The sequence below is a fragment of the Oryctolagus cuniculus genome, chromosome 15, assembly GCF_964237555.1.
Source record: "Oryctolagus cuniculus chromosome 15, mOryCun1.1, whole genome shotgun sequence".
In the NCBI taxonomy this organism is placed as follows: Eukaryota; Metazoa; Chordata; class Mammalia; order Lagomorpha; family Leporidae; genus Oryctolagus; species Oryctolagus cuniculus.
This window is the reverse complement of record NC_091446.1, coordinates 65,952,892-65,966,778: the sequence shown is the minus strand read 5'-3', so window position 1 is coordinate 65,966,778 and position 13,887 is coordinate 65,952,892. Positions and strand designations below refer to the sequence as shown.

The following is a 13,887-nucleotide window of genomic DNA, read 5'->3' as shown; positions in this document are numbered from 1 at the left end:
AGGACATTGCTTGGACACCTGCCTCAGGTATTGGAGTGCCTCGGTTCAAATCTCAGTTCTGCTTCAATTCCAGGTTCCTGACAATTGCACCCTGGGAGGCAGCAGCTGATGGTTCATATGTATTTGGGTCTCTGGCACACATACACTGGAGACCTAGATTGAGCTCCTGCTCTCTGGCTTTGGCCTGATCTATCCTAGCTGTTGCAGGTACTCAGAGAAGGAATCAACAGACAAAAGGCATCTCTCTTTCTCTCTCTCTCTCTCTCCCTTACAAGGAAAATAAAAAAATAAATAGCACTTTATCAAACTTGAAAACTGAAATTTACATTAACTAAAAATGGGATCTAAAAGATTTTTTTTAATTTATTTTATATATTTGAAAGAGTTACAGAGAGAGCTAGAGACAGAGAGAGTAGTCTTCCAACCACTGGTTCACTCCCCAGATGGCCAGAATAGCCAGAGCTGAGCCAATCCGAAGCCAGGAGCCAGGAGCTTCTTCTGGTCTCCCATGTGGGTGCAGGGGCCCAAGCACTTGGGCCATCCTCTGCTGCTTTCCCAGACACATTAGCAGGGAGCTGGATTGGAAGTGGAGCAGCCAGGAATTGAACTGGCGCCGGTACGGGATGCCAGCGCTGCAGGGCGGGGCTTTAACCCATTGCATCACAGCACTGGCCCCATAAAGAATGATTTTAATGGTAGATTAAATACAGTAAGAGAAACAAGTAGAAATTATTCTGAGAAAGCTGAGAGAGAGAAAAGGTTGAAAGACAAAGGAAGAATCAAGAACTTTAATAGATTCCAGGAAACTAAGAAGAAACAACAACTAAAGTCAATGTGGAATCCTGCATTGGATTCCAGGGCAGAAAAAAAAATAACAGTGGATGGAAAACTGGTGAAAGTCAAACAAGGGCAATAGTTTAGTAAACAGTATTTCACCAGTGAATTTCCTGATAATTTTTTTTTGAAAACTCTATTATGGTTATGAAGTAGCTAACATTAGGGAAAGTTAAGCAAGAGTACATAAATATCACACCATTATTGCAACTTTTAAGCCAACCTAAAATCATTTAGATGGGGCTGGTATTGTGGCATAGCAGGTAAAGCTACTGCCTGCAGTCAGCATTCAGTATGGTCACCATACTAATCCAGCTCCCTGATAATGTGCCTGGGAAAGCAGCAGAAGATGGCCTAAGTGCTTGGACCCCTGCCCCAACGTGGGAGATCAAGACGGAGTTCCTGGCTCTGGTGTCTGCCTGGCCCAGTCCCAGCTTACATGGTCATTTGGGGAGTGAATCAGTGGATGGAAGATCTGTCTCTGTATCTGTCTCTATCTCTCTCTCTTTAATTCTGCCTTTCAATTAAATAAGTGCTTAAAAACTTTTTTTCAAGGACAAATAGAATTGAGATGTAATACTTTTTCCATGAACTTTATGAAGCCTCATCATACATACTTACTAATTTGATTTTGTCAAATTGTAGAAATGTCACAAAGAAATGTCCAGTTTTAAACAAAGTTCACAAGTTATATAATGTAAACAAACAACATGAAGGGTCAGAGGAACCACTGTCATTATCTGTAGCATCTGAATTTTTGCTAAGGATTAATTCATGTATACATGCATCAAGTTTAATTAAGAATAAAGCCAAGCAAGTAAGTTGTATACGAAGTAAATTTAATACACTTGCAAACACATCTATGGCTAGTGTAGTTAATAAAGATAAATGACTCCAGCCACTACTAGAAGCATTCTCTGGATTATTTGAAACTTGGTGAAATACAGGAGAATATGTAAATCATAACACGTATTATTCAACACTACTGGGCAGACATTTCATTCCAACACATCAATGCCATGAAACTATTCTCTCTGTAGTACACTGTACCATACCATGGAATAGAACAGCAAAGTAAGTCAAGGACAGAACTGCAGAGATTCTACAAGTACAAATGTGGGAGAAAGTAGGTTTAACAATTCCAATAAATGAAACACTCACGAAAAAAAAAGATAAGAGTGAAAATGCTAAAGTAATCTACAAGTTACCATTAAAGCATTATGACATCTCTCAAGGCTACTACAGTGGCAACACAAGCATAACAATTATGGGTTTTGAGTATCGTCATCACAAGTAAGAAGTGAATTTTAGGGCCAGTGCTGTGACACAGTAGGTTAATTCTCCACCTGTGGTGGCAGCATCCCATGTGGGTACCGGTTCTAGTCCCCGCTGCTCCCCTACTGATCCAGCTCTCTGCTATGGCCTGGAAAAGCAGTGAACAGCCCATGAATGCCATGGCTTAATCTGCCATGGCACACACCCATCTTGGGAGACCTGGAAGATCCTGGCTCCTGGCTTCAACCTGGCCCAGCTCTGGCCCTTGAAGCCATTTGAGGAGTGAACCAATGGGTGGAAGATCTCTCTTTCTCTATCTATCCTTCTCTCTCTCTGTAACTCTGCCTTTCAAATAAATAAAATAAATCATAAAAAAAAGGCAAGTTGTAATGAAAACTGCATTTTTAAAAGATGCTTTCTCTGCCTTTATGGAAACATTATAAACTAGTCTTTGAAAACAAAATAGAATGTGTCAACAGAAAAAACATCAATTTGCACCGAGTATACTGGCATCATATTTAAACCACTAAAGGCCTTTTAAATTCTGGAATTCAAAAAAAGAAGGCTCATTATTAGAAATTCCTAATTTCTTGAGCCAGCTGCTTGGAAAAGTTGCCAAGTTTGGCAAAATTCCCCTACTCATTAAGATCTTAAATTTTCCAGAAGAAATAAATTGTTTTAACCTTTGCAGTAAATAAGAATTAAATCTGATACATATTAAATTAACTAAATCCATATTATTTCTAAGTATCTAATGTTGAAAAAATTATGTTGAAAGCTACTCACATTAACAATTCTTCCATATAAAAAGAATTAATTTCAGTAAGATTGAATTTTACTTCTTATATTTGGTGAGAACAGCGTCTGTTTTCTATCCCAGGACTTTTAATTTGGGATTAACTAATTATACACACTTTGAAACAGTAATGAAGCACAGTGATATACTGTGTGAACAAAATGCTACAGAGCTGCTAAATAAACACTAAGGCTCGGGTAAGGCTAAGGACAGGTCTACTTAGACAAGGGCACTCAGCATAACCTTCCAAAGGAGAAGGCTTGGGTGACAGATCCCCTGCAGGTCCCGTTGCTCTGCATCTCTGGAAGCCTATCTGTTATAGGCCTTGGGCATACACGTTTTCTTTCATCTCTGTGCGTCTCTCAAAAGGACAAATTTCTCAAATGCAAATTGCTGCTGGACTAACACTAGGTTATGTACTTCTTAGCAAGACCCAAATCCAATTTGACCTTTGTGAACTATAGAAGCACTAAACATTTATGAGAGTATTTTAAAATGTATTTTGAAGCTTATCAGGGGGATGCTTAACTTCAGGTTTCCCCAACATGTGATTTCTGCATAGTTATACAACATATATAAAAGATGTTTTACCAAACCTCCCCCCTCAACTAATCAAACCCATTTTCCCTTTCTTCAGGCCCTAAATTCAAGATACACTTCACTTGACACTTTATATATGTCCTGCATTATCCTATAACTGCCATTTACAGTTAGATCCATTTTTTGCAATTTGCTAAAAATCCAATCAATGGCAACAAGGACACTCTGCTTTCAAAAGACATATTCCTGGCCAGCGCTGTGGCAGAGCAGTGGGTAAGGCCTCCACCTGCAGTGCTGGCATCCCAAATGGGTGCCTGTTTGAGTCCCAGCTGCTCCACTTCCAATCCACCTCCCTGCTAAAGTGACTGGGAAGGAAGCGGAAGTGCTTGGCTCCCTGCACCCACATGGGAGACCCGGATGAAGCTCCTGGCTCCTGGTTTCAGACTGGCCCAGCTGCGGCCGATGCAGCCATATGGAGAATTAACCAGTGGATGTAAGATCTCTCTCTCTGCCTTTCAAATAAATAAATAAATCTCTTTAAAAAGAAGAAGAAATAATAGCCAGCTGCTGGCTCTCAAGGAGCTATACCTACCAGCCCAACACAAAGGAACACCACTGCTCTTCTCTAACTTAAGGACAGACATCAGGTACAACATAAAACCTACATGAGTAATTAACCAAACTTGATAGTAATTAGCAAGTGTTATGGAATAAGAAATGAAGTAAAATGTCCCAATATGCATAAAAACTCCAGGACTATGTAAAATGTCCTCCATTATACCTGTGATTTTGAAAGCCTAAAAACAATATAGTTGCCCACAAAATAAACTATATTCCCACCTGTTAAAACTGATGTTAAACAGAGAGGAAACAGGAGAAAGCAAAATGCTCACATAACGAATAATCTTTCTATAATACTGAAAGAAAGCTTAAATAAAAAAAAAAACACAGATGAACTTCTGCATCAATAGATTCACAACATGGGAAGTTAGATATTACATGATTATTTATTAGAAGATTAACTGTAAGGTTAGAATTCCTCTTCCAAGTATACACTTCAACTTTCAAACATACAGTATATATGTAAGACAGCCAATCAACACTCCTAAGCAGCCTAGAAACTAGGATATCTGTAGATTAAATTTGCCAGCCATTAAAGAAATACTTAAAAGGAAATCTAAAAGTCTAAAAGTTCCTTTTAATATCAAAGAGAATAGGGTATAATTTTTGAAAATGGCAGAATGTTTCTTAAAAATAAATTCCATGCGTTATATTTTCTCCAAATCATGAACATACTTCAGTAATAGAAACTGTATCAAAATATTTACAAGAAAAAACTTAAAATGTAACTCCAAATATTATAAAATGATATATTTTTAATGAGAAGGAAGTCAAAGAAGAAATTAAGAAAAACCAACAAGGCATATGTTTGGCATGGCAGTTAAGATGTTGCTTGGAACATCTGCATCCCATATGTGAGCTCCTGAGTTCAAGTGCTGCCTCCACTTCTCATTCCAGCTTCCTGCTAAAGTGCACCTTGGGAGACAGCAGATGACATTTCAAGTACCACCACCCACAGTGGGACATCTGAATTGAATTTCAAGCTATTGGCTTTGGCTTGGCCTATCCCTAGTTGTTGCAGCCATTTGGTAAGTGAACCAGCAGATGGAGCATCTCTCTCTCTCTGTCTCTCAAATAAAGTGAAAATTAATAATAAATAAGAGGGGCTGTTGCTGTGGCGCAGGGTGTTAAGTCGCTGCCTGCAGTGCCAGTATCCCTGGCAGCTCCACTTCAGATCCAGCTCTCTGCTAACGTGCATGGGAAAGCAGCAGAGGATGGCCCCAGGACTTGGGCCCCTGAACCCCATGTGCAAAACCCAGAAGAAGCTCCTAACTCCTGACTTCAGCCTGGCCCAGCCCCATTGGTTGTGGTCATTTAGGGAGTGAACCAGCGGATGAAAGACCTTTTTCTATGTCTCTCCTAGTTGTATGTACCTCTTTCAAATAAATAAATAAATTAAATAACATAATAATAAATAAGAGCATAAACTCCAAAGGAATGCAAACAGTTTTATCAAATATTCTCATACATAGCATACTCTGCTAGGCTACCCAGGGAAATCAAAGGAAAAAAATTACTTTGAGGATCTTAAAGGAAAGATGTTTCACAATACTCAATCTCAAAATACATTTTTAAAAAGTATATTCTTTCAAGAAAGAAGAAAAATATATAAGATACACTTCTCTATCAAGAATCAAAGAAAAAAATTTTTTGAAAAGGCAAAGGAGCCTCAATAAACACCTTCAACCCAGGATCAGAAAAGAAATGTAAGACAGCACTGAGCTTCCGGATATGTACTTACTCCACGCCTTCTTCCCAAAAAAGCTGGGGGTACTATCTACTTTATAGGAGTTTAGAGTTTCTAGGTGTAGAAAAACTTCCTCTCAAACCCAAAAGGAATTACCAGGGAGGCTGCAGATCTATGGTCCATTATGTTGGAAAATCAGATACTAATGGAGAACAAATGAAGATAAACACCATAATAAAGGAAAAGGGGGAATGGGGCAGCATGGGGAGGGGGCAAGAGGAGGGAAAGGAAGAGAAAAGACACAAGAGAAGAAGGGAAAAGAAGAAGGGAACTTAAATCAAGAAAATACTATACTTACTCAGCAAAAACTTTTAGAAATAATTAAAAGATTATTTCTTGGCTGTCATCGAGGCAGGGTGGGTTAAGCCACTGCCTGCCAACAGTGGCATCCCATATGGGTGCCAGATCAAATACCAGCTGTTCCACTTCCAATCCAGCTCCCTGCTAGCGTGCCTAGGAAAGCAGCAGAAGATGGCCCAAGTGCTTGTGTCTCTGCCCCCTACATGGGAGACACAGATTAAGTTCCCAGCTCTTGGCTTCAGCCTGGCTTAGCCCTGGCTGTTGAGGCCATTAGGAAAGTGAACCAGTGAATGGAAGATCTCTCTCTCTCTCTCTCCTTTTAACTCTTTCAAATACACACACACACACACACACACACACACACACACACATATATATATAGCACTAAATACTTATTTGGAAGTGAGGGAAAAAATTAAAAAAAAAAAAAAAAAAGATGTTGGAGTCCAGTTTCTACAAGGTCAACCCAAATCCAAGAAGTTCTGTCTACAGAAAACAATTATTTTGCAAGACCAAGGGGATAACTCTAAAACTACTTTTAGGAAAAGTCTTTGCCTTTAGGTTTATTTTATATTTTTACAATGTTATTTAATATCTCAAACATAGAACAGAGAGAGGGAGAGAGACACAGATCTTCCACCTGCTGGTTCACTCTCCAAATGGCTCCAACACCCAGGTCTAGGCTAGGCCAAACCCAGGAACTCTATCTGGGTCTCCCATATGGGTGGCAAGGGCCCAAGCACTTGGGCCATCTTGAACTACCTTCCCAGGAGCATTAGCTGGGAACCAGATGGGAAGCAGAGAAGCCAGGACTCAAACCCACCCTCTCATAGGGAATGCCATCGTCATAAACAGTGGCTTAATTCACACCACAAAGCCAGCCCAGCCCTTACTTACCTTTTAATAAGGCCAAGGTGACCACCTCTTACCATTACTTCTCAGATTTCTTATGTCCCCACTGCTTACTTTCTCCCTAATATCTTCACATGTAGACATGTGGATATTGTGATTAAGTAATCTTATTTCAGAGACCAAACAGAGAGAGAAGGAAGAGAATGATTGATTTAGAGTTGATTTAGGCCAAGGCAAAATTCGAGCTGTAATAGGCCAAGTTCCTGGGGCCTACTAGAATAAAACTAAACATAAAGCAACAAAAGCTTTATTTTTATATATATATATATATATATATATATATATATATAAATATATATATAATGCTATACAGATAAGCATAAATATGCTATAGAAGCACTAAACATTTATGAGTATTTTAAAATGTATTTTGAGGCATATATATAATAAAGCATATATATTCTATAGCACATATATGCTTATATATACACATATATATGACAAAAAAGGAATTAATAACTTACATTAGCATTTAATTGATGAATCAAGAGGATTATATGAAGCTGGCCTACATAAAACTGCTACTTTTTTAGATCAAAAATGTTCAATTATCGTAACTTTCACAATGTTTTACATTAGAGAAGCCTCCATGAAGCAAATGGCTGACTTATTCAGTGTGACTGCACTGGAAAGCACCAGAATGAATGGAAGGTTTAAGCTCACCACGAAGGCATGGGCACTTCTGAAAGACAGACTAGCCCAATCAGGAACTGGAGGTGTGTGAAGAGGATGGGATAAACCCTTCTTAAGTGCTTTCCTATACTGAATGATCTCTAAGACCCTTCTCAAAATGCCCTTCAAATTACTGTCTATCAAATCTCAGCAAATTCTGGTAGCTTTGGTTGGTTCTGTCTGTAGTAAGTACAGAGAAGACAAGTAGATTTGAAGGATTACATCTTAAAAAGAGAATGGGATGAAAAATTCAGGAAGGCAAGAAAAGACCATTTCTACTACCTGTAGCCCACCCTTCTTAGAACCTAGGCCTTAGAGAAAGCCAAGACACTGTGGCAAAAAATGGCCTACATGAAAGATCTCTGTGAATGAGATCCCAGTGGAAACAATGGGCCATCAAAGAAGAAGGTACCTTTCTCTGGAGGGAGGAGACAACTCCACTTTGCTTATGGACTTGTCTAAATACTCGACGTCTAAATACTGGACGGAGTCTGGGGACTCAAAAAGCTTCCATAGCCTTGGCAGCTCAGGACAAGAGCCTCACGTGATCACTGACATCATAAATAAGAGTGTCAATTTGGGGGGCGGGGGGGGCAGGCAGAGTGGACAATGAGAGAAAGACAGAGAGAAAAGTCTTCCTTTGCCGTTGGTTCACCCTCCAATGGCTGCCGCGGCCGGCACACCGCGCTGATCTGATGGCAGGAGCCAGGTACTTCTCCTGGTCTCCCATGGGGTGCAGGGCCCAAGCACTTGGGCCATCCTCCACTGCACTCCCTGGCCACAGCAGAGAGCTGGCCTGGAAGAGGGGCAACCGGGACAGAATCCGGCGCCCCGGCCGGGACTAGAACCCGGTGTGCCGGTGCCACAAGGCGGAGGATTAGCCTAGTGAGCCGCGGCGCTGGCCAAGAGTATCAATTGTTAAATCAACAACAGGAGTCACTGTGCACTTGCTCCCCATGTAGGACCTCTGTCCTTAATGTGTTGTACTATGGGAATTAATGGTAAAGCTAGTCTTCAAACAGTACTTTATACTTCGTGTGTTTGTGTGGGTGCAAACTGTTGAAATCTTTACTTAGCATACAGTTGGTCTTCTGTATATAAAAATAATTAAAAATGAATCTTAACAAAGAATGGGATGGGAGAGGGAATAGGAGGTGGGACAGGAGTGGGGGTGGGAGGGTAGATATGGGGGGGAAGAACAGCTATATTCCAAAAGCTGAACCTATGAAATTTATATTTATTTAATAAAAGCTTTATATATAAAAAAAAAGAAAAAAGAACCTAGGCCTTGATCACAGTGGAATCTTAACCAGACTGAGGGATACAGTCACGTGCCATAAATCTAAAGGAAGCCATTGTTACATCACTTAAAGGCAGTAAATGGGTCCGGGAAAGTCATACTAAGCTACACTGAAACTACAAAACTGCAACCAGGGAGGTACAGGGACAGACCACTGGGGACAGACAGAGTGGAGGGCTCCCCAGTGGCTGAGGCTCCAGAGCAGGCCCAGCAGAAGCAGAAGACGGCGCGTGCAGCTGGAACAGGGAGTCTGGGGTGATAGTCAGGAAAAGGACTAAGGGCTCGACTGAAGCACCTTATTGCGAAGCTCAAGTTTACACAAAGAAGCTTGTTCGCTCTAGTCTTTTAAGTATACGTTACAGATGAAATGGAAGACCAAAGTACAAAAACAGATAATTTCAAATTAAGTAAAGGGGTGGAAATGGTCATTTTCTTCACTTCCTGAATCTCTCTTGTCCTATTCTGTTTTCAAGATATATTCCTTCAAACTGACCTGGCTTTTCTACTCACTACAGACAGAACCAGTCAAAGCCACCAGAATGTGCTGAGAGTAAATGCACATGTTTGAAAAATCACAATATTTAGGATCCAGAACAACAACAACAACAACAAAACCTACAGTTTTTGATTAATCAATTGTTGCTCCAATTTTTCAGATCAGATTGTGCCACATTTCTCTCATAATAGTCTATAAACCATTATTTTAAAGTCTCATTTTATTAAGCCAATTTTTTCTACATAATTCTCCATCACAAGATCATCAGACTGTGTCCACCTAGCATTTCCTCTTAATGAAAATATATGCCACAGCTCAGACGTGACAAGAGGAATGACGGTAGACATCTTCGGGCAGTTACAAACAAGACAGTAGCATTTCAAGGAATAAACAGAAGGGGTCTACCAAGAATGCAGACAAATGATAAAACTGTGTGGAAAACTTAAAACTACCAATAAACTGATTAAGATTCAGTCAGCTTTTTATTACCACCCCACACTGGCAATTCTAACTCCTGGCCTGCTGGGGTGACAGCTCCCACCATAGCCTCATTCTCCGTCGTCCACCACAATGCTCAGCATCACATTAAATGCTTCCCACCACCACCCCTTCACCCACATTTTACAGAGAGGAAAACAGAGGCTCAAGGAGACTCAGTTAAATGGAGAAATGGTGCTGACCCAAGGCAGCCTGATTTCCAAATTTCCAAGTTTGCATGTTTAACCGACAAACTATAATCAATCAAGGAAAATGAGCAAAAGGCAGCAGAAACCCTCACTTTGACTCAGCAGAGACAGTCAATGGCTGGGTTTGGATGTCACCTTCCATTAGCTACCTCCTACATTTTCCATCAGTCAACCAACAACTGACTGCCTACAGCTAAGAGACATTTTTTACTTATTAATTTACTGCCCAAATTTGACAGTTTCCCTAGAGAGCAGGTAGGTTAATTCTGCCGCACACCTAGTCACTCTGGCCTGAGGCAAAGATCTCTCACACGGACAGGCAACCATAAAAATCTACCCCATGAACACATTTTGAGCTCCTTGGTGTTCACTTTAATGGGCAAAGACAGCTATGTTTTCATGTACTGTCAAAATTCCAATAATAGAATTTTTCCTTAATTGCTTTAATTTTAGACTATGCCTTTTACTGGAAGTCATCATATTGAAATAATGCAGTAAATAAATATTTAAGTAATGAACAAAGGGTGATGTGACCTAACAGGTTAAGCCACTACCTGGAGCACTAGCATCCCACAAGAATAGTTCAAGTCCTCTTTGGATCCAGCTCCCTGCTAATGCCTGGGAAACTAGTGGAAGATGGTCCAAGTGCTCGGGCCCCTGCACCCATGTGGGAGACCCGGAAGAAGCTCCTGGCTTTGGCCTGGCCTGGGCCCTGGCTGTTGCGGCCATTTGGGTAGTGAACCAGCAGATAGAAGGTTCTCCCAGTCTCTCCCTCTCACTCTCTCTCCGCCCCACCCCTGTAACTCTGCCTTTCAAAATAAAGAAATCTTTCTAAAAAAGAAAAGGAACAAATATATTTCATTATAATTTTAATAGTACAAACAACATTTTCTCTCCCTAGTTTCTCTATCTAGTAAATACAATTTTAAGTCATAATTTTCAAAATTCCACTGAAGGTAGAATTGCTCTCACGATCTAAAATCCTTAGACTATAAAACTGCCAACAGAGGTCACTGTTGTGACCCTGGAAGTGACAGTGAAGAACTTCCCCCATATCCCAATCCCAACTACTAAAGGGGGAAAGATCAGAGAAGTAAAATTGCCTTCACAAATTGATACTTTTTAAAAACAAATTATTTTACTTATTTGAAAGGCAGAGTTGGAGAGGGAGAGAATCTTTTATCCACTAGTTCACTCCCCAAATGGCCACAATGGCTAGGGCTAGACCAGATCAAAACCAGAAGTCAGGAGTTTCTTCAGGTTCTCCCACGACTGTGGAGGGACCCAAGCACTTGGGCCATCTTCCACTGCTTGTTCCCATGCCATTAGCAGGGAGATGGATCAGAGTGGAGCAGACAGGACTTCAACCAGCGCACAAATGGGATGCTGGCATCACAGGCAGCAGCTTTAGCCTTTACACCACAACACCAGCCCCACAAATTCATACTTTAAAATCAACACGTACTAAATATGAGTAGACCTGTGTAGTTACTCTGTGAAATAACTTCCAAGCCTAGACATCCAGGTAAGACTGGATGTACTAACATAGCTATTAAAAAAAAAAAAAAAAAAAAAGGTACCAACAGACAGCATTTCCAGAGTAATGTAAGGGTGGCAGGCAGAATTCTAAGATGGTCTCCAAGATCTTGGCCCCTGGTACATATATACTGTTTAATCCCCTCCCTTGGAACGTGGAAAGACCAGGCTTTTAGAGGGTCAAAGATTGGAAAGACTGGAATTTTGAAAGTGATTATCTGGGTGACTACAAAGAAGCAAAATGCTAGGTTACAGAGAAGATCAAGTGGCAAGGTAGCCTCTGGGAGCAGAGGACCTCAGTCCTATAGTTCTGTAGACCAAAAACCACAGACACTGAATTCTGCCACCAACCAGTGAGCTTGGAAGAGAAACTTGAGCCTCAAATGAGACCACAGCCGGAAGTGACACTTGATTTCAACCTAGTGAGCCCTGGCTTATAAATAAAAAGCTGTTTTCAGCCACACTGTTGTGACTGTTTGTTACACATGGTGAGTCTCCAACTAAGCTTACAAGTGCCCCTCTGAACAGTACGCAGCGCATAGGGAAGGCCATCCCCCATCAGACAGGTAGGCGTTTGAGGCTGTTAAAAGCTATATTCATCTAACTCGCATTGTTTAGACGCCAAGCTCACTAAGACAAGCTTAGCTAACCTATATAGGTCTGCCTTCAGTGACGTAAGGTACTGAGCATCCAAACCAAGTATCTCAGTATGTGGGACAATTGACTCTCAAGCAAACAGACAAATAAATATACTGGCCTCTTGACTCCATAACCAGTTTCTTCAGCTAGATAATGTGAGTCTGCCCCTGAGAGAGCTGTCTTTGATATCTGGAGAAAATCAAGTTAAAAATCTGACAAAGTTAACAATTAGCCAGACCCTGTACAATATTACTTTCCTGTTGCCACAAAAAGCAGCTTAAAACAACATCCATTTACTAGCTCACAGTTCTGTGGGCCAAAAACCCAGGCAGGCATAGCTGAGTTCTTTGCTAAGCATCTCAGGCAAAATTAAGGTGTTGGGCCAGGCAGTGGTCTCATCTGGAGATTCTTAGGAAGAATCCACTTTCAAGTTCATGTGGGTTGTTGGCAGAATTCAGTTCCAGTAGTCAGTTGTAGGTCCGAGGTCTCCATTACTTTGCTGGCTGTCAGCTGGGGCTCATTCTCAAGTTAATCGAGCCTACCCACATGCCTTGTTATATGGTCCCTGCCATCTTCTCACTACCACTACATTGAATCAAATCTTACTCATGCTTTGGTTCGCCCTTTCTTCCTACCGCCTGGAGAAAACTTTTTAATATCATATGCCAATCCAAGTAATCACAGGAGTGCTATCTCAACACAGTTAAGTTTCACTTACACTCAAAGCAGAAGGGACCACACAAAGGCAAGGGAGATTTTGTCTGAGAATTCTGCCAACCATACTGGAATGGGGCAAATCCAACAAGGAAATGAATGCCACCCTGGGAGGGCTCCTAAAAAAGAAGAACCAGCAAACTTCCTACAAGAGACACCCCAAACACTACATGTGTTATCAAAATTACCACCAACCTTAAAGCAATGTGGACATTCCCCTGCTCCTGCCCTATATCCTTAGTGTTACATATTGTACTTTTTCTACTTCTGAACTGGAACCTTATCAATGCATTTCATGTATTCACAGAAATCAAGTGTCACAGAATTAAGCAAATAGCATAGACCACACACTTGCTAAACTTAGAGACACCATATTAAGTACAGTGAAAAATGGAAATAATATTAACTTCTCTCAAAGGAGTTGATAAATAATGCAAGCCAAAGAGAAGATAACATAAAGTGATTAATGATGCCACATTTAATATTAGCCAAAAGGCTGAGAATTAATAAAATATTTACAACAAAATGTTCAGTTTTTAAAACAGGTTTACCAGCCAGAATAATACTAAAAGAATCACTGGTAACATGATATGAAATAGATATGAAGATCTTTAAAATATTACTCTGTGATTATTCTAGATTTTGAGGGTATTTAATGTAAACACAGTTTTAATGTTATCAACAAAAATTACATTACAGGAAATACAACAACATGGCTAACTATTTGAGTAGTGAGATTACAAGAGATTTTAATTACATTTTAATTAGTTTTCTTATTTTCTAATTTTTCCAGTAAGCATATGGGACTTTGATAACCAT

The 13,887-nt window shown here is 40.4% G+C and overlaps 1 protein-coding gene across 15 annotated transcripts in view; it reads right to left on the bottom strand.

Moving 5' to 3' along the window:
* Positions 1-13,887, bottom strand: part of KAT6B (lysine acetyltransferase 6B) — a 204,004-nt gene that overhangs the window by 117,638 nt on the left and 72,479 nt on the right. The window contains exon 1 of one of the 15 annotated variants that reach the window (XM_051823159.2): positions 8,110-8,141. The exons of the other annotated variants lie outside the window; for them this stretch is intronic. The gene's annotated coding sequence lies outside the window, so the exon portion shown is untranslated. Of the gene's footprint in view, positions 1-8,109; positions 8,142-13,887 lie in introns of those variants that run through there. 15 annotated transcript variants of the gene reach the window in all.